The 21433-nt window shown below is 44.6% G+C and overlaps 1 long non-coding RNA gene across 1 annotated transcript in view; it reads right to left on the bottom strand.

The window, feature by feature from the left end:
- Window positions 1–20600, bottom strand: part of LOC138515741 (uncharacterized) — a 119165-nt gene extending 98565 nt beyond the window's left edge. Inside the window, exon 1 of the long non-coding RNA XR_011282163.1 lies at window positions 20418–20600. This is a non-coding gene — a long non-coding RNA (uncharacterized lncRNA). The remainder of the gene's footprint in view (window positions 1–20417) is intronic.
- Window positions 20601–21433: the final 833 nt, after the last annotated feature.

Here is a 21433-nt window from a genome sequence, read left to right on the forward strand (position 1 = left end):
GGTTTAAAGAATGTGTGAGCAAGCAAGTGCACAAGCCTCTGCAATAGTCCTGGTGCTCACTAGCTCTATCTTGTAGCAAAAGCCATAGAGGGGTTGGTGGTTCCTCCGGATGTGGAGCTGACCGTTGGCAAATATAGTTCTAGCATCAATGGAAGGGGTAAAGGTTAGGTGTGCATGTAAGATGATGCCAGAGTTCCCATTGTTCTCCATGGGAGCCATTGTTGGATCATGAAGATGGCCACAGAAGGGAATTACATGAGATGTTGGTGTTCTGAAAAGGAGGATTTCAGTTTTGCCCTCATTGAGGTATAGCTTTCTGTCGAGCATCCATGGGTTCTGATGGGAGCCGGGGGTTGCTTCCACCCTCTCTAGGTGCATCATGTTGCAAATGAGGCTTTGATTGATGTTTGTAGCCTCTAGATCCAGGGATGGACTAGTAACCAAACGTGGCCCTGGAAATGTTTTTCAAAATGGGCACACATTACAACGTGAGCGCAAGCATAACTGCGTTTGATTGGTTCTCCCACACGCACATTTGGAAAACAAATAGACCAAATAGTGCATTTTAAAGTATGTTTAGCAGTATATAGGAATTCAAAAGTTGCAAAACAAAACAAAAAACTGACATATTACATTGTTTAAGAGTGAATAATACAATACTGGGAGCTTTATAACAAATTCTTCAATTCAAGGGGCTGTGGGCAATGAGGAAAAATGGAAGGAATGCAGTTGGGTACATAATAATGAAGGTCAATTCCAATGCTATCCATGAAAAGCCTGTGCAGAACTACAGATGTTGGAGCAGGATCTCATGGTCAACTGTTTCGTAGGCTGTAGAAAGATGAAGGCTGCTTGCTGTCATCCAAGTGTTTCAGTATCTCTATGAGGTAAACTAGAGCTGTTTCCAACCCTCTCTATACTGAAGCCTGACTGGTAATCTTCTAAGAGAGATTTGATTTCACTGAACTCTTGGATTTTGGAGGTAACTAAGATTTCAGGGTTTGTGCTTCAAACCAGATGAAGCTAGGCGAGTGTTTGTGTGAGCCGCAGCCCATGATGCTGAAGTCAGGTGCAGTCTGTAGCTGTGACCCCAGAAATGGAATGAAAACATTTCTGAACATCTCAGGTGAAATGCCACTTGCACACGGGCCAACGGAGTAGAAGAAATGTAACTTCTTACCAAGAACGAATCTATGATGCGAGATGCCAAATGAAGGCGGTTTTGACAATGACATGAGACAGTGGAGTTGCCTTTCTAAAAGAGGGATAGCTGGCCATGCAAAGTGTTTGAATCTATGAAGGGAGACATTGCCCCCCATCTTGACATATGAACCACGTTCTCCTGCTTAGCCTTGACACTGATCCAATGCGTTTCTGTGCACGAGTGTGTGACGTTTTATGTGACAACAGGAGAGCCCTCTCCTACTTTAAGAGGACTATATTCCCTATGCATATCGAATATTCTCTCGCCCTGATGAAGGCTTGGTCTACCAAATACTTAATGTCGAATGCCGAAACTCGAGTAAGCCAACATGAAATGCCATCTTTTCAACAAAAGGACTACAATTTGACTCTAGCCTAGGTTATGCGGTTGGGAGCTGCAACATAGGCCAAAATAATGTTTTGGGGCAAATTTTCTTTCATCAATGTTGCCAGACAGGAGTAAAAACATTCAATATTTTTCAGGTATTGGAATTTTGTTTGTATTACATTGCGCTATGTGCACATTAATGCTGTTTTTGCATTTGTCAATTGTGATATGTTTTCTTTGTGTGGTTGGTGAGTCCAGTAGGTTGTGTGTATGAATGAGGATATGTGAGTTATGCATGTTTCAGGTGCCTTTTGTATTGCAATAATAACAATACGTTTTGAATAATTCGCTGTGAGTGACAAACATTTGAGATAAATCACCTTGTGACATTCGAATATGGTATTGGGGTTTGGTTTTGTGTGTCAAACCAGATGATTGACATGGGGTGATTAATAGCTAAGTCATTACAGTCAGTGGTGAGATTTTGTTGAGCAGGGATATGTTGTGTTCTTTAGAGGAGTTTGGCACTGAGCAAGAAGATAGGGAAGCATTACAGTCGGAGTCCAGTATTTGGCAAGTGTGGTAATGTGCTCCTTTATGAAATTTGACGAGTAAGGATCTCTTTTGGGAGGAGGACAACTTCAGACCTTTCACCTTTTTGATCTGGTCCCGTCCTGATGTGGATCACATGAGATGAAAGAAAAAATTGCCCTGAAGCCAACAAAATGGCCTTCAACTGAACAATCTTAGGAGCTGATGTTGTGCTTTATGGTTTCTACTTTGCAGTTGAACAAATCATAGATGTTGTTAAATAGCTTTTGGGATGGTAGTATGTGGTATTTCACTTGATATGGTTTTGCTAGCACAATGTAGATTTTTAAGATCAAATCAGATGTATTGCTTGCCTTCCTGATTTGGTCTGGCTAGTACTCTCACCTGATTGATTGATAAACTTTCATGTATGTAAGACTACCAGCTTGTCGATTTGTTGCCTATGTCTTCTCTAGAGTTTTGTAGAGTAATGTCCTTCCTTTTTACCTCTAATATACCTCTAGTAATCCATGTGTTGTCCATTTTAATGACTGACTTTGGTTTCTTGAGGACCACGTGTGCTAGGAGGTTAAGGGTCCTGGTTCTTTCCTGGTGTAGTTTACTCAGTATTACCGTGGGCTCTTTTGTTTTTAAAATGTTTAATAACTGTTGTTGAAAGTTTCAGAGAAGGACTCTAGTAACACCCTCCTCATTGGCCTGTATGGAAAAAAATGTAGTCTATCTGTGTTTGTGTCATGGCTGGGGCGGTAGGAGGACAAAATGGTGTGTAATCAGGGTATGGCATCCTTTCATCACGGGATTAACCCTCGCTGGGTTTTTCTCTGTGGAAATGTTATCCAAAAAAAAACTCAGCACAATTTTGGGGGGGCTACAAGTATATATACATGGGGAGTGGGTGTTCGGGAATACAAAAAAATTAAAAGGGATGGGGGTTTGGAGGGGATCCCCTCATCCCCCATGAATAAAAAATAAAAAAATGTATGAGTTTCTCGATAACATTTCTGCTGAGAAAAACCCAGTGAGGATTAATCCTGCGATGAAATGACATGGAACCGTAATCAGACAGCCAGACCAGGAATGTTTTGTTGCATGAGTCTCCTCGATTGAGATGCCCATTGAGAAAATCAAGTCCACAAAGTGGCCTGCCTTCCAGATGGAGCTCTAGTTGCTGCGTGAAACGCATGTTCTGCATCTTCTGAAATCTTACTGCAGTTTGTTTACCCGGACCCACAGCCACAGACTGAAGTCGCCTAGGAGCAGGACATAGTTGAATGTATGCATTGTACATAGAATGTGTGATTACTCGTCAGTGAATGCAGAGCAGTGCCCTGTTGGTCGGTACACTATTAGAGGGATTACAATGAATTGATGGCCGATTTGGCAGGTGGATGTTCAAAAGACTGGTAGGCATCCTAGTGAGATAACTTATAGAAGAAATGCTTTGGGAATAGAATAGAGACACCTCCGATGGTTTCTTAATCCTATTTCCATATTATCCCTGAGGAACATCATATCTATTGAAGAGGTGAAGTAACCTTTGAACCATGCTTCCCTAATGGAGAGAGCAAATATACATATAGCGAATTTCAATTGGCATCTATTGTATGTTTCTTATCTTTCTGAAAGAGCTGTAAATGTTCTCTATTTAGTGGTAGGAGGAGCACAACGATTGGAAAATATAATGGTTCTGCCCATCTAGCCACAAAATGGGGCCAGTCACAACCCATACTTATGTCAATACCTCCTCCACCAACCACTAGTCCCAAACATTATAATACATTGAAATGACAGCATTTAAAAGATACCTCATTGAATGAATTACATTCCCCCGTTTTAATCCACTTTATGTCCTTGATATTTCTGATGCTACTTGAATGACCGCTTTCTTTCCCAAACAACATCATAGGGAGTTTGAAAAGACAGTTGGTCCCTCCGTTGTACTTTATTTCTAACTAAGCAGAGAAAGAATGTTCCGGACATCCAAAATAAACACATCTGCAGTCACGTTGTGCTGTAAGAAAAGCGTCTTTGTCTCCAAAGTAGTAATTTCAAAATAGGGTAGTTAGGCTCACAGAAAATTAAACTGTAGCCGTGGGGCGCAGCCAATGAATGCACTGGGACACACTAAATCTTCGATTTGCACCGTAACCTTCTCCCGAACTGTGACATTTAAACATTTCAAACAGGGGCCTAAAGCAAGAAATGAACCACGTGTTTAAAAGAAGCTGTATAAATCATGAAAAGTATGCTTTCTTACAGCATGTAGAACTGCAAGACGTGTGCCAAAACAATTTCAGGGGGAAACGAATGAACCGGTTTGGAGACCAGACTGTGTATTTAACTTGATGAGTAATGCAAGAGATCCTTTGAATCTCTTTAAAAATATGACTTCATGTAGAACCGGATGGCAAGAGGAGGCTACGTCCTGAATAACGATCTACCGTGCTGAGGCCTAAGTCTAGGCAATCAAAGCTGTTCCTATCTGGTCCTTCTAGTGTTTGCTGGATGTGCAGCTCATGCTTCTAATATGAGGCCACCCAGCTCTGTGAAAGTTCGTATCCCAGAAGGGCCGACTCAAGCCTTCACCCTGCAGATTTCTAATATAGTGCCATACCCAATTCATAATAGCAGGTAGTATGACCGTCCTTAGAAGCAGGGGGAGTCTGGCTCAACACAGTTCATACAATCTGCATTTTATTATTGTTGACTTGTCTTCCTACTCACCTTTGTAGTTATGTGGCATTAAAGGACATCTACCAACCACTTGTTAATGGAAGACAGAGCATATTAACGATTGGGACACCATTGTGGCAACACAAACCCCACTGACCTAACACAACTCCCCTTGAATTTCACCCCCTCGGATTTTGCATCCTGGCTTTCCCTCTGTTCTCACCAACTCCAACCCACAACCCACTCTCTGGTGGAGCCGAGCGCCAAGAGGCTGCAAAAGTGGCTGAAGTACAGCTATACAAGACTTAGTTAGATTACATTATGAGGACCAGGCCTGAAGATCTGGCTAAGCTGCTGCGAAGTAGCACAAACGTGCCCTCCTGGTTTGCATTGCCAAATGTAGGATGCAACACAAATAGGCTGACTGTGAATATGTGCGAGCCAATCTCACACAACACCTACGTTTCCCATTGAATAAAAACTCAGCCTTGTTTCGGGTTGACTAGACCAGAGTGATAAAAATGATGAAGAAAAAGCGGGCAGCAACAAGTTCCCTACCTGTTTTTTGTACCACACGGGCCATTTTGTAATTGTTATCCTAGATGGAGCTAGGACTTGGGGTATACAAGTCGATTCATATGCCTTCCTACTCCGTGCAGAAAATATGCCCTCATCTCCACCCACATAGATTTTGACTGATACCTGATTTTTTCAACTGCTAAAAGCTAGCATGGGGATTCAGTGTCATGTCGGTATTAAAGATTAAACCCTCCCCTTTAACAAAGTGTACCTCAGGAGACTTTATTCTGAAATAAAGTCTCCTCTGGAGAATTTATTCTGAAATGGAATCTCCCCTAGGGAAATCTTTTCTCTCCCATGACAAGAAATAACTTACCACCATTTTAAATCCTCAACCACCTGGACTTTTTAAAAACAGTATCCCTACACTTCTAGAGAGGGTGTTGGAAAAGACCAGCCGGAAAAAGAAGTCTCTGTTTTGAATGTTGTTCTGCCTCCCCTAGAAGGGGATACTCTGTAACAGAATACACTCAACCACTTTCTGTTAGAGAATCTTTACCCTAATAAACTCTACCCCATGAAGGAGATACTCTTTACCAGATAATCGCTCCACCCTTAATGGCCGAGACTCTGTATTAGAATAAACTCTCCCCTTTGAATTAGTAGACTGTGTATCAGACAAAATTCTGCCCCTTGAAGGGGTGACTCTGTATAATAGTAAACTCTCCCATTTGAAGGGGAGACTCTCTAGCTGAATAAACTCTCCCCCTTGATGGGATAATTATGTATCAGAATAAACTCCCCCCCCCCACTTGATGTTGGATACTCTGTTGCGGAATACACTCTCTTCCATGATGAGGGAGACTCTGCATTAGAATTAAATCTCCCCTTTGAAGGGAGAGACTGTGTATCAAAATAAACTCCCCTTGTAAAGGGGACACTATCAGAATACATTCTCCCCTTTGAAGGGAAGACTCTCCAGCTGAATAAACCCACTCCCTTGAAGAGAAGACTGTATCCGAATAAACTCTCCCCCTTGAAGGGGAGCCTCTGTATGAGAAAAAACTCATTCCCATGAAGGGGAAGACTCTGTATGGGAGTACACTCTCTCCCTTAAAGGGTCGACTCTGTAGTAGAATAAGCTCTCACTCTTGGAGGGGAGACTATCAAAATAAACTCTCTCCTTTGAAGGGAATACCCTGTAGCTGAATAAACCCCCCCGCCCTCCCTTGGAGAGGAGCCTATGTAGCAGAACATGCTTTCCCACTTGATAGGGGAGACTCTGTAACAGAATAAACTTTCCCCCATTGATGATTCTGTATCAGAATAAACTCTTCCCTTTAAATGGGAAGAGTCTGTATCAGAATAACCTCTCCTCCTTCAATGAAGGCTCTGTGACAGAAAACAATCTCATTCTTGAAGGGGGAAACGCCATTGTAGAATGCACTCTCCCCCTTCAAGGGGACACTCTGTATCAGAATTACCCCCCCCCTTGAAGGAGAGACTATGTATCAGAATAAACTCTTCCCCCTTGAAAAAGGAGAGCCGTATCAGAATAAACCCTCTATGTTGAAGGGGAGACTCAATATCAGAATAAACTCTCCCCCTTGATGAAGGAGACTGTGTATCAGAATAACCCCTCAACCTTGAAGGAATAAACTCTCCCCCTTGTAGGAGAGACTCCATGTCAGAATACACCCTCCCCTTTAAAGGGGAGACTCAATACCTGAATAAACTCCTTGATGGGGAGGCTTTGTAGCAGAATAAATGTTCCCCCTTGAAGGGTGTCGATTCCATATCAGAATATACTCTACCTTTTGAAGGAAGAGACTCTGTACCAGAATAAACTCTCCCCCTTCAAGGGGAAGCTGGGAGACTCTATCAGAATAAACTATCCCTCTTGAAGGGGAGACCCTGTATCATAATCGACTCTTGCCCTTGAAGGTGGAGACACTGTATCAAAAAGCTCTCCCCTTGAAGGGAGACTGTATGAGAATAAACATTCCCACTTGATGGGGGAGACTTGGTATCAGAATAAAACCTCCCTGTGAAGGGAGAGCATCTATATCAGAATAAACTCTCCCCCTTGAAGGAGAGATTCTGTATCAGAATAAACTCTCACCCTTGGGAGGGGAGACACTGTATGTTATGATATGATAGGTTATTTATAACACGCTTAATACCCAGAGGTTTCTAAGTGCGGACCCGGGGATCGAACCTGTGTTGCTCTGTGTCGTCTTGCTTCCAAGGCGAGCACATTGCCCCTGAGCTATCCTCCCTGTATCAGAATAAACTCTCCCCTTTAAAGGGGAGACTCCGTAGCTGAATAAAGTTCCCCCTTGCCTCCTTGGTGGGGAGACTCTGTACTGGAATATACTCTCCCATTTGATGGGGGATACTTTTCACCAGAATAAACTCCCCATTGAAGTTGACACTCAATGGGGGAGCTTCTGTATGACGATAACCCCCCACCTTGATGGGGAGACTCTGTATCAGAATAAACTCTCCCCTTGTAGAGGAGACTCTGTATCAGAATAAATTCCCCACTTTGAAGGGGAGACTTTGTAGCTGAAGGTTCTGCATCAAAATAAACTCTCTGCCCTTAAAGGGGGAGTCTCCATATCAGAATAAACTCTCCCCTTGAGGAGGAGTCTCTGTATCAGAATGCACTCTTCCCCCTTGATGGAGGTGTCTCCATAATAGAATATACTCCCCCCTTTGAAGGGGATACACCATATCAGATTAAACTCCCCTAGCCCCTAGAAGGGAGAGACGATGTATCAAACTAAACTCTCTCCCATGGTGGGGAGTCTCTATATCAAACTAAACTAAACTAAACTAAACTCACACACTTGAAGGGTGGAGACTCTATATTAGAATATGCTCTCTCCTTTCAAGAGGATACCCCATAGCACAATAAACTCTCCCCCATAAGGAGGAGACCCTGTATCAGAATAAACTCTCCCCTTTAAAGGGGAGACTCAGTAACTGAATAAAAATCCCCTCACCTCCTTGATGGGGAGACTCTGTACCAGAATACACCCTCCCATTTGATGGGGGGTCATTTTTACCAGAATAAACTCCCCCTTGAAGGGGACAGCTCTGTATCACAAGCACTCTCCCCCTTAATGGTGGAGCCTCTGTATGATAATAACCCCCCCCCCCCTCCCCGACGGGGATAATCTGTATCAGAATAAACTCTCCCCATGAAGAGGAGACTCTGTATGAGAATAAACTGCCCACTTTGAAGGGGAGACTTTGCAGCTCAATGAACTCTACCCCTTGATGAGGAGATTCTGCATCAAAATAAACTCTTCCCCTTGGAGTACAAGGCTCTGTATCAGAATGAACTCTCCCCCTTAATGGAGGAGACTCCATAACAGAATATACTCTCCTCTTTGAAGGGGATACTCAATATCAGAATAAACTCTCCCCCCTAGATGGGAGAGACTCTGTGTCAAACTAACTTCTCTGCCATGGTGGGGAGTCTCTGTATCAGAATAAACGTGCACACTTGAAGGGTGGAGACTCCATATCAGAATATACTCTCCTCCATGAAGAGGAGTCCATGTATCAGAATAAACTCTCCCCCATGAGGAGGAGACCCTGTATCAGAATAAACTCTCTCCCTTGACGGTCAAACTATGAATCAGAAAAAACTCTACATCTTGAAGGGGAGACTCTATCAGAATGCATTCTCCCACTTGATGGAGGACACTCTGTATTAGAATAAACTCTCCCGCTTGATGGGGGGCACTCTGTATCAGAATAAAATCTCCCCTTGAAGCGGAGATTTTGTATCAGAATAAAATCCACCTTGAAGGGCAAACCCTATATCACAATAAGCTCCCACCCTTCATGGCGTAGTCTGTGCATGAGAACACACTCTCCCTCTTGGTGGGGAGGCTTTGTATCAGAGTAAACTCTGCCCTTGAAGAGGAGACTCTGTATCAGAATAAACTCTCCCCATTTATGGGGGAGACTCTATAACAGAATAAACTCTTCCTGAAGAGGAGACTTTGTATCAGAATAAACTCTCCCCCTTGAAGGAGAGACTCTGTATCAGAATAGACTCTCGCCCTTGGAAGGGCAGACTCCATATCAGAATGCACTCTCCCCTTTAAAGGGGAGACTCAATACCTGAATAAACTTCCCCCTCACCTCCTTGATGGGGAGACGTTGTAGCAGAATAAATGTTCCCCCTTGAAGGGTGTAGATTCCATATCAGAATATACTCTACCTTTTGAAGGAAGAGACTCTGTATCAGAATAAACTCTCCCCCTTCAAGGGGAAGCTGGGAGACTCTATCAGAATAAACTCTTCCCCTTATTTTTTTTTTAAATGTCATTTGTAGTGCGCACTATTGACCCTCAGGCAATAAAGGCGCAGATCAAACAAACAAGTAATATGCAACAGTAGGACACAAGATACATCTTCCTCATAGGGACAGAAGGGAAGAGGTAAAAAGGGGACACCAAAGTGTGTACAGCTGGGTGAACCCTAGGGATCAAATTGCAGGCACTAGGTAATGGTAGAGAGAGAAGTCATATCGAGGAATTCACTGAATTTAGATTAAGCAAAGAGATGTGTTTTAAGTTCTTTCTTAAAGACTTGCAAGGAATTCTGATGCCTTAATCGGTCAGAAAGTTTATTCCACAGGGAAGGGGCCCTAACATTGAAAGCCCAATTTTCTGCCTTAGCAGTCCTGCTTCTGGGCTGCACAATCAAGTTATGTGTTCCGGATCTGAGGGATCGTTGGTTAGATCTCTCTTTTATGTGATTCTGTAGGTAAATGGGCACAACTTGTTGCCTACACTTAAAGGTGATAACCAGCACTCTGAAGACTATCCAGGCTTCTATCGGAAGCCAGTGAAGAGATCTTCTAGCCTCTGTTGTATGACTATACTTAGGGAGTCTGAGGACTACTCTGACTGCCCAGTTCTGAGCAACCTGCAATCTACATAATTCAAGTTGACTAATGCCTAGAAGAAGACTGCGGCAGTAATCCAACTTTGCCCCGATTATTGCTCTGGCAATAGTCTGGGCGCATTCCTGAAACATCATAGGCCTTAGATGGGAGAGAAGCTTAACATAATAAGCTACTCCCGCCCCTACCGTAGAAACATGAGCCTTCATACGTAAAGTAGAATCCAAGGTAACCCCTAAGATTTTTGTTTTCGGTAAAGGAGAGATGATGTCATCTCCCAATTTGAAATTTGAAGGAGCTCTAAGCTATATTAAGATTTTTTAGAGCCCTTGGACTACCGACGATCAGAAGCTCTGTCTTACTACGGTTCAGGGCAAGGAAGTTTTCCAACATCCACCTTTCAATTAAGGTGAAAATTCTGTTTACCTCAAACTCGTCCCTCTCATGATGATGTCCTGTTAATGAGATGACACATTGAGTGTCATCTGCATAATTTGAAAATATGACCCCCTCCTCCTCAAGCATAAAGAAAAAAGGTGCCATAAAGAGGTTGTATAGACAAGGTGACATGCTCGCCCCTTGGGGAACTCCATATAGCACCGATATGGGAGTGGCTTCTGCCGAAGCCGAGCAGACTCTACTGCTTCTATGCTCCTGGAAAGACTGAACCCACTGAGCTGCCGAGACCGAAAGATTGGCCACATCTTGTAATCTGGGAATAAGAATAGAATGTTCAATCAAATCAAAAGCTGCTGATTGATCTAAGGAGATTATTAATGACAAACCCTTTTTATCCATATCTCCCAAGAGTTTAGTTTTAAGCTCCAAAAGAGCTGTTTCAGTCCCAAATTTTTTCGGAAAGCCTGACTGCTTAGGGTGGAGAATGGGGTATTTCTCCAAGTGTTCTGCAAATTGGCCATATGCCACCCTATCTAGGATTTGCAATAAAAACGGAGTATTAGATATTGGTCGAAAGTTAAGCGGGTTGTCCATTGGCAGGTCCGGTTTTTTGAGAATGGGAGTGACCATAGTAGATTTAATCTCTTCTGGGACGCTATTTTCCTTTAAAGAAGTGTTTATGAATATACATAATGCTTCAAGGAGCTGTGAGGGACATTTCTTTATGATCATCGAGGAGCAAGCATCTCCTCTGCATTCAGAGGATTTCATGTGTTCAATGATTTTTTGAAGCTCGCTCAGCGTAATGGGATGAAAATCAAATTGAGGTATCGAAGATCGTGACTGAAACTCCTGTTGGAATCCTTACATACTGGAGTAGAGGATTTTTTTTTTCTCTAACATTGTCGTACGAATATTGTGTAGCTTATTAAATAGGCCATCTTGTATTAATTGGCACCAAGTGGCGTCATCTTTCGCTAAGTTGTCTGAGTATCCTAAACATTTCCCTTGTGTTAGATTTAGCTGTATTAATCCTGTTGTTATGGAATTTTCTTTTTGCTTTGAGGATCGATTTTTTATAATCATGTACTAGGTTCTTATACCTTACTAGACTTATGGGGGTGCATTCCTTTTTCCAAGCAAAGAATGCTTTACTAACTTTGTTTTTTTTGACCCGTAGCTCCTTTGAGAACCAGGCCTTACTTTTATGTTCTGGAGACTTTATCTTTTTTAACTTAAGCAGCGCTAGCTTCTCTGATATGTGAGATAGATTATCTAGCAGAATTGTCGCCATGACCTGAGGGGAACATTCTGTGTGAATATTGAGAATATTGTTATTAAGCAATGGGTCAATATTATCTATCGTAATACTTTTCAGGTTCCTTAGCCAAACTTAGGGAGGCTTAATCAGAGATTTTACTGGAAAGGGCACGTGCAAGTTGAAATGCACAAATGAATGATCAGATCATGGGCAAAAGCTGGCAGCAACATTGCTGCAATCTATATTTAGGCTTCCAAGCCAGTCAAGTGTATGGCCAGGTATATGGGTTGGCATTAACATAAGTTGGGAAAAACCCAGGTCATCTAGAGTTTGTTTCATTTCTAAGGCATGGAGGTCCGTATCTACTCCCAACCAATAGTTGAAGTCACCCAAAATTAAGAATCTAGTAGCTGGCTTCAAGAGAGGTATGATGTAGGAGGACAGAGCCTCGGCCAAGTGTCGCTTTGAGGATGGTGGACGATGTAAGAGCAATATGTTTATCGTAGATTCAGAGTTCATTCCGATTTTCAAGTGTATCAGTTCAATACCTTCGGGTGAAAGACCCGGTGTTTCCCAGACAGTGAGAGAGTCCTTGAGAATTATTGTGACTCCCCCCTCTACCATCCGGTCTATCTTTACTCAGCATTACATAGCCAGGTGGTATAGCTAAGTTAAGTGATGGTGAGGAGGCACAAGAGCTCCAAGTCTCTGTCAGAGCACAGAAATCAAGATTATTTGCTTCAATATAGTTAGAGAATTCTAGGGAGTGTTTAACTAATGATCTGGTGTTTAAAAGCATGCAGTTTAACTTAGTTACTGGATTAGTAACGTGTGCGGGTTGTACCTGCTGCAGGTTCCCTTGTCCCGTTCCCAGAGGTGACATTGTGGTAGGAGTCGATTTGGGAATACCGCTGTCTAATCCCACAGTGCTGGTAGGAGGGGAATTAATGTTCGAGTTGTCCTTAGAACATCCCAGATTCACTATTTGCCTCATATTATTGGTGGCATGCTGTTCTGCCTCATCAATCACTATTGGAGGTGTGGAGGGCAGTGTACAGGTTTCCAGACTATGTACAATCTGTGAGTTGGAGTCAAGCTTTTTTGAAGACCTTACCTCAGACAAGACCAACAAATCCCTCTAACTAGCTAGTGATTTTTCTTTTTCTGCCATGATAACGCGAAGCACTTCCGCAATACCCATTGACTTCTCCGGAGCCTGACGCGTACTAAGCGTGGACTGGCGCAGACTGGCCTCTACTCGCTCGCGCCAGTGCGTTCGCGCCGGGTTTCTACTGAAATTCCCTTCCGGAACTACAATCCTGTTGGTGATTGTAGTTCTATACAACTGTGGGTGTGCCTCTTAGCTCGTACTGTTACTGAGACTCTGCATCAGAATAAACTCTCCCCCTTCAAGGGGGAGACTTTGTAACAGAATAAGCTCCCCCTTTGATGGGGAGATGTGTATCGGAATAAACTATCTCCCCTTGAAGGGGGAGACTCTGTATTAGAATAAACTCTCCCCTTGATGAGGAGGCTCTGTGTTAGAATAAACTCTCCCCCTTGATGGAGGAGACTCCATATCAGAATACACTCTCCCCTTTGAAGAAGATGCCCATAGCAGAACAAAATGCCCCCCTTGAAGGGGGAGACTATGCATCAGGATAAACTCTCCACATTGAAGGGTGCACCCTGTATCAGAATAAACTCTCTCCCTTGGTGTAGGAGACTCCATATCGGAATATAAATCTTTCTTTTTGAAGGGGATATCTCATAGCAGACTAAACTCTCCCCTGTGATGGGTGGGGGACTCGGTATCAGAATAACCCCCACGCCCTTTGAAGGGTGGAGACTCCATTTCTGAATATTCTCTCCCCTTCAAAGGGGATACCCCATAGCAGAATGAACTCTTCCCCTTGAAGGGGAGAATCTATATCAGAATACAGTCTCCCCTTGAAGGGGGAGACTCTGTATCAGAACAAACCATCTCTCTTGAAGGGGATACTCTGTATAAGAAGAAAATCTCCCCCTTGAAGGGGTGACTCTCTATCAGAATAAATATTGCCCCTTGAAGAGGGAGACTCTGCATCAGAATAAACTCTCCTGTTTGATGGGGGATCATTTTTACCAGAATAAACACCCCCTTGAAGGGGGCAACTCTGTATCACAATAGGCTCCCCCCATTAATGGTAGATCCTCTGTATGACAATACCCCCACCCCCCTTGATGGGGAGACTATGTAGCAGAATAAACTCTCCTCTTGAAGAGGAGACTCTGTATCAGAATACACTCCCCACTTTGAAGGAGAGACCTTGTAGCTGAATAAACTCTCCCCCTTGAAGAGGAGCTTCTGCATCTAAATAAACTCTCCCCCGTTGAAGGAGGAGACTCCATATCAGAATAAACTCTCCTGTTGAGGAGGAGACTCTGTATCAGAATGAACTATCCCTTGATGGAGGAGATCCCATATCAGAATAAACTCTCCCGCTAGAAGGGAGACACTCTGTGTCAAACTAAATCTATCCAATGGTGGGGAGCCTCTGTAACAGAATAAACTCATCCCCTTGAAGGGTGGAGACTCCATATCAGAAAATACTATCCCCTTTGAAGGGGATACCCCACAGCACAATACACTCTCCCCCTTGAAGAGAAGACTCTGTATCAGAATAAACTCTCCCACTTGAAGGGTGAACTCTGTATCAGAAGAAACTCTCCCTCTTGAAGAGGAGACTCTGTATCAGAATAAATGACCCTGCTTGATGGGGGAGATTCCTTATCAGAATAAACTCTGCCTTGGAAAGGGGGAAAGCCTGCATCAGAATAAACTCTCCCCTTTGACGGGGAGACTCAGTAGCTGAATACACTTTCCCCTTCACCCCCTTGACGGGGAGACACTGTAGCAGAAAACACTCTCCCATTTGATGAGGGAGACTCATTTTCAGAATACCCCCCCCCTTGAAGGGTGGATACGCCATATCTGAATATACTCTCCCCTTTGAAAGGGATCCCCACTAGCAGCATAAACTCTTCCCCTTGAGGGGCAGAATCTATATTAGAATAAACCCTGCTGTTTGGACGGGGAGACTCTGTATCAGAATAAACTCTCCCCCTTGAAGGGGATGCTCTGTATCAAAATACCCCCTTGAAGGAGGAGACTCTGTTTCAGAATAAGCTCTCCCGCCTTGATGGAGGAGACTCCATATCAGAATACATTCTCCAATTTGAAGGGGATACCCCATAGCATAATAATCGTTCCCTCTTCGAGGGAAGACGCAGTATCAGAACACACTCTCCCCTTCAATGGGGAGACTCTGTATCAGAATAAACTTTCCACCTTGAAGGAGAGACTCTATATCAGAATAAGCTCTCCCCCTTGGAAGGGGAGACTCCATATCAGAATAAACTCTCCCTTTTAAAGGGGAGACTCAGTAGCTGAAACAACCTCCCCCTCACCTCTTTGATGGGGGGACTCCGTACCAGAATACACACTTCCATTCTTAGAATCTGGTGATTCTTTCCTCTGTCCCTCCTCACCTTGTTCTTCCAAAGAACTTTCTGGAGTCTCAGTCTTCTTCTTTCTTCTGTTTGTCTTGGAGTCCTCAACTTTTCTTTCCTTCTTCTTGAAGACATAAGGGCGAGCTCCTCCGGAGGCCACCTTGCCTGGGTGTGTGACATGCCAGGCAGTGGGGACTCCGAGGAGCCAACCCCTACTAGGAAAAAAGCCTTGCGGTTGAAAAAACCCTGGGAAGATGTAGAAGTGACGTGGATGCTGCTGAAGATGAGGTCCGATGAAGAAGAGCCTGAGATCACTAAAGAAGCCTTGTGAAAGGGTGCATACCCACAGGTAGGGAGAGGTAAGTAACCAGCCGGGGGAGGTGCCAGAGGGTTTCCAAGTAGCAGAGAAGTAAAAGAATGACAGGCACAGAGGAGAAACTAGCGAAATTAATGGACACAAAGACGTTTCCAGCAGAAGCGGAAACACACACCCGCCGGTCTTCCAAAGGGAGAGAGAGAGAATCCAAGCAGAAAGCAAGAACTGAAAGGATAGGAAACGGACAAACAAAAAGGTAAGCCAGAGGGTGTGAAAAGGCTCTGACCACGGCAGCGGAACGGAACAGCTGACGTCTCGGGGAACCAAACACCAAGAGGGAAAGGCAAGCACAGGAGAGCATAAGCACAGAGAGGGTGAATGAGTGTGAAACCAGAAAATAGGGTTACAATGCTTGGATCTGCGGCTGGGACGCCAACATGTAGTGGTGGTGGCCATCTTGAACGTAAACTAGACCGCTGAAAATAAGGTGGATGAGAACATAGCTGCAAGCTCAATGGAGTCGACAGTGCCCCCACAGTTTCCACGGAGGCAACATGACAGTATGACCCCTCTTCTCTGGGGGACCTCCCGGTTTACCAGGATGTAGCCTGTGGAACTGATGTATAAGTCGGGGTATGGATGTTGTGCATGGGCTCCCAAGTTCTTTCTGCAGTGGAGTACCCCATCAATTGTACGAGGTATTGTAAGATTCCTCGCTTGTGTCTGGAGTCAACAAGTCTGGATACTTCATATTCTTCAGGTTCCAGGTTCTTTGAAATACTCAGTCCTGGGATCTTACGAGAGTATGAATCTGGTACATAAGCCTTGAGAAGGGAGGAATGGAATACAGGATGTATTCTCCTTAATCTGTGTGACAACTTCAGTCGAAAGGCTACGGGATTAACCTTGGATACAATGGGGAAAGGACCAATAAAGCGAGGGGAGAACTTTCCAGCATGAACCCATCTAGGGAGGTATTTACCTTAGTTTCGCTGTTCGAAGGAGGGTTTTGTCACCTTTTCTTGTCTATCCACGTCTTGTAGCTATTCTTGCTAGTCTCTACAGATTGAAGTGCCTCCTTGTGAGTGCGTCTCAGATATTCCAAGAGTTCGTCCATCAAGGGTGTCTTGATAGGAGAAAACCCTGTGCAGGGGATGTGCTTTGGGTCATAACCATAAGTGCAGAAGAAGGAACTCTGGTGATATTATAGGTGAATTCTGCCATGGGCAGAAGGTCAGCCCAGTCATCCTGTTCCTGGTTAGAGAAACATCTTAGATATTGCTCAAGCATGGCATTAAGTCTCTCAGTCTGTCCATTGCTTTGGGGATGATATCCCGATGATAATGCCCACTGGATAGCTAGCTGGTTGCAGAGAGTCGACCAAAGCTTTGAGGTGAACTGCATGCCACAGTCAGACACGATAGTGTGAGGAATCCCATGCAGTCGACCAATATCCCGCAAAAACACAGTTGCAGTATCAGGGCCCGAAAGAAGACGTCTCATGAGGGAGAAGTGTGCCATCTTACTAAAGGAATCGATAGTGACCGTTATCGCGGTGTATCCCCTTGAGGGAGGTAGATCAACTATAAAGTCTGTGGACAGATTTTGCCAAGGTCCCAAAGGTGATGTCTCTTGTTGCAGAAGACTGATAGGTTTGGAGGTAGAGTATTTATTCCGGGCGCATGTCAGACAGGAAGCAACATAGGCCTTCACATCCTTGTGAATCGAAGGTCACCAGATGTGTCATGAAACCAGATCCAGGGTTGCCTTCTCCCAAGAATCTGTTTCCTGCCAGTAGCCTTTTATGACCCTGGTACTGTCTGGAATACTCAACTAGACTGCGGGACAGAGCATCAGCCAGTATATTTTCCTTACCAGGGATGTAAGTGATAACAAAGTAAAATTGGGAGAAAAAATAAGCCCATTGTGTATGACGGTAGTATGGCACTCCACCAGTTGGAGTATGCATTAGTTACTGTGATCTGTCCGCACCAGGAAAGGAAAGCTAGCAACTTGGAGAAGATGATGCCATTCTGTGCCAGCCTGACATATGGCGAGAAGCTCCTTCTCGAGGACTGAATAATTTCTTTCACTGGGCGTGAGGGTCTGGGAGAAATAGGCCACCGGGTGTTCCAAACCGTCCTTCCCTTCTTGTAAGAGTGCTGCGCCCAACGCACCCCCTGAGGCATCGACTTCCACTACAAAAGGGAGAGCCTGGTCTGGCTGGATGAGAATGGGGGCTATGACAAAGGTCTTGTTGAGTGTCAGGAAAGCTGAGTTGGCCTTCGTGTCCCAAATGAACTTGACTCCTTTCTTGAGGAGAGAGGTAATGGGCAGTACAATTTCTGAGAACCTTGGTATAAACGTCTGATAGAAGTTTGCTAGGCCTAGAAAACATTGGATGTCCTTGATGTTCTTAGGTTCTGGCCACTGAAGAATGGCCTTGGTCTTTCTTGGATCCATTTGTACACCTTTCTTGGTGAGAATACAACCTAGGTAGGAAGCGGTAGACACTTTGAAGGAGCATTTCTCGGGTTTGACGAGTAGCTGGTAGTTACGCAGACGAAGCAGCACTTCGATGACGTATCTCCGATGTTCAGACATGTTGGAAGAAAAAAACAGAATGACGTCTAGGTACACTACTACCGAGGAGAACAAAGGTTCAGCAAATACCTTGTCCATAAACTGCTGAAATAGCACAGGAGCATTCACAAGATTGAACGGCATGGCTTGGTATTCAAAATGCCCGAGTGGGGTCCGGAAGGCCGTCTTCCATTTGTTGCCGGACTTGGATCCTCAGGAGGTGATATGCTCCCCGGTGGTCTAATTTTGTAAATATACTACCCCTTGGACACCCTCCAGAACATCCTTAATGAAGGACATAGGATATCTGTCCCTAATCGTGAGGCTGTTCAGTCCATGATAATCAGTGCCTGGTCTGAGTTAACGTGTTCCCTTCTTCGGAATGAAGAATAAGGAGGCGCCAGCTGAAGACTTTGATTCCCTTATGAGACCATTCTGGAGGTTGATATCTAGGTATTACATTTTGTCTCACTCATTTGGTATTGGACCCTTTCATTTAGATGTCATGTCCCCTCCAACATTTTCTGAAAGGTTACTCCACTGCACACACAGATCGCCGCAGCGAGAGAACACTGCAGTGCTGGTAAAATGCTATACTTCTTGTACTCAGGTATCCTTCTTGTGCCCTTGTGTCAGATAAGCTCCTCCTTTCTCCCGACTTCACCCCTGTTCCCCGTCTTTCTTTAATTCCTTCCTGCTCACCTGGGGGTATCTCTTCCTTTTCTGCTCCAAATCTCCTTCTCCAGACCGCTTGCTCTCTTGTCTGATGATAAGACCTACCCCGAGAGGAAGCCACCCTGCCCCTCTAACTCGGGGCAAAGGGGCCCCCGAACCGGGGTAGACCGGTGTAGGGGAAAAAGCTGAGTGGGCACAAAAAACCCCTTGTTGCAGGTCTGGTAGCAGAGCTTGGCAGGACCACTTCCGATAGTAAAGCGGCTAAGCAAAGTGGAGAGCCAGCAGGGACCGGGTACAGAGAGAGTGCACAGGGAAAAGACACACACTATCCCAGACGAGGGAGAGAAAGAACTAGAAGGATGTGGGAGGCAAAGAGGAACGGAAGGAGATGGCAGAGAAGGAAAGAGAGGTAAGGGAGAGAGCGGTGGCAGCAGCCACGGAACGGAAAACTGCAGCGTACCAACCCGAAGCCTGACGCGAAGGTTGCAACGCGCGGGCTTCCGGGTTGGATGACGTTAAATGGGCTCCGCAGAGGAAGGGCGGAAGGCTACACCGCTGCAAGCGGACGCCGGCAGCGTGACGGCCGAATCAATGGCCGCCCCATCGCCAGCGTCTCCACAGCCGCCAACGGCGGCCGAGCGTGACACCTTGCCATAAGGACGTCAACTTCTCGGCTTTATGAAACTGAACAGACAATTGCTTTTTCTTTCTCATGCTACACAGTTAGAGACATCAGTCTTCTGCTTCTCAGCTATCAGAAATATCTCTGTTTTTATTGCCGGTCCAATACTATGTCAATGCACCTTGTTCTATTACAAAAAATAAATGTATCTAGAAACCCCATGAGGCTCCAACTTAAGAGTTTCACAAAAGAAAAAAACAAAGTAAAAGTACCTGCAAAATGTTTATATACTCCAAGGTGTTTCGTATCTAATGCACAAATTATTTAATGGCAATCCCCCATCACACAATCACCTCCTGGGTGCATATGCGCAAGTATTTGTTTGCCGTATTCATTTTGTATATCGATAAATATGCTGGAAGGTGACCATTTGAAAGTAAAAAGATAGAACAGTCTAAAGAGTAAATGAATGCTCAATGTAAAATGTATTTCAATTACACTGTAAGTACAATGGAATGGTTTAAAAGTTGAAAGTGAACTGTAATGTTTTTTTTTTTTTAAACAGAATACATCATAACTGTACAAGGCTTATTTGTACAATGTCGTACTTTAAATCTAAGTTCCTTTAAAATGGGGGCCCGTCCCTACCGTCACTTTAACCGTTCTGAGCAGTATTGCCAGTGGCGACTCCATCTCCCCCCATTCTTTTAGGCAGCCTCTGGGTGTTTATGAAAGGTTTCCTTTTTTGTTTGTTTATGCTGCATTTTGAAATCGAGACTTTACATGTCTATATTTTTCATTCAACATGTTGAGCATTCTAGCTTTTTACATTCTGTTCCCTAGTTTGAGTAGTGAAAACACACTTACGGCTGTTGTCAGGCATAAGAAGGCCAGGATGCTCCAAGCTGTCCTTGCTCTGCACGCACATCCCGGGAGTAGTGGCCGCTGCCTTTCCGCCATCATGCTGCCACAGTTTTCACGCTGACCCTGGGCCGCACTCCCAGCAGAGTACCGCATCCTAGACTTATATCCACACAGGAGACTGTACATACACAGCTCCTCACCTGCAGAACTGCACACCCCACTGCCGCTGACGACCCTGGGCGGACTTCCTTTCCCTCCTCAGTGAACAGGGGGGATGCCAGGAGGCGTGTAAGATGGCCTGCTGGCCCTGAATGCATCCATGAGCACTGGGAATGCCGCAGTGTCAGGGCAACCTCCTGTGTGCTCCACTCCCCCACGCTCCCCTGCAGCCTCCAAAGTCACGTTCTTGCCAAATGTAAGTTATTTGCTATGGGTGTAGAGCAGTTAATCGGAAATTGTGACAGTATAGGCACCGATACCCCAGACCCTCCACCGACTCCTACCCCCATGCCATCTCTCAGCGCTTTAAGTGTGATGACAAAGCTAGACGCCAAGACCCCAGAACCTGCATCATCTCCTTCACCCATGTCATCTCTCAGAGCTTTAAATGTGATGAAAAAGCTAGGCGCCGAGACCCCAGACCCAGGCTGCTCCGACTCCTACCCCAAGCCATCTCTCAGCACTTTAAGTGTGAGGAAAAAGCTAGGCATTCTATCATCATGAATATGAGATGGCCTAAGAATCCAGGGTGCATCACATAGAAATAATTAATATTTTGCTAAGCTAGGACTACCTTGTAGGTTGTGCAGAGTTGATAACTCTTGCCATTTCACATTCAGTATACCCAATGTTCTGCTTACAAGTCTTGTTCTGTGTAAGCGAGAGAGCAAGTAACGGAGGAACAGAACACTCAAGGTGGATTTAGCTATTATAAGGCACTTAGCTCTTATGGTGGCCAATATTTTAAGCTCTTACCATTTTTCCAAATAAAATTGCATGTTCAAGGGGCTTTTTCTCCC

This window comes from Ambystoma mexicanum, chromosome 6q, assembly GCF_040938575.1.
Source record: "Ambystoma mexicanum isolate Mex_15411 chromosome 6q, UKY_AmexF1_1, whole genome shotgun sequence".
Taxonomy (NCBI): Eukaryota; Metazoa; Chordata; class Amphibia; order Caudata; family Ambystomatidae; genus Ambystoma; species Ambystoma mexicanum.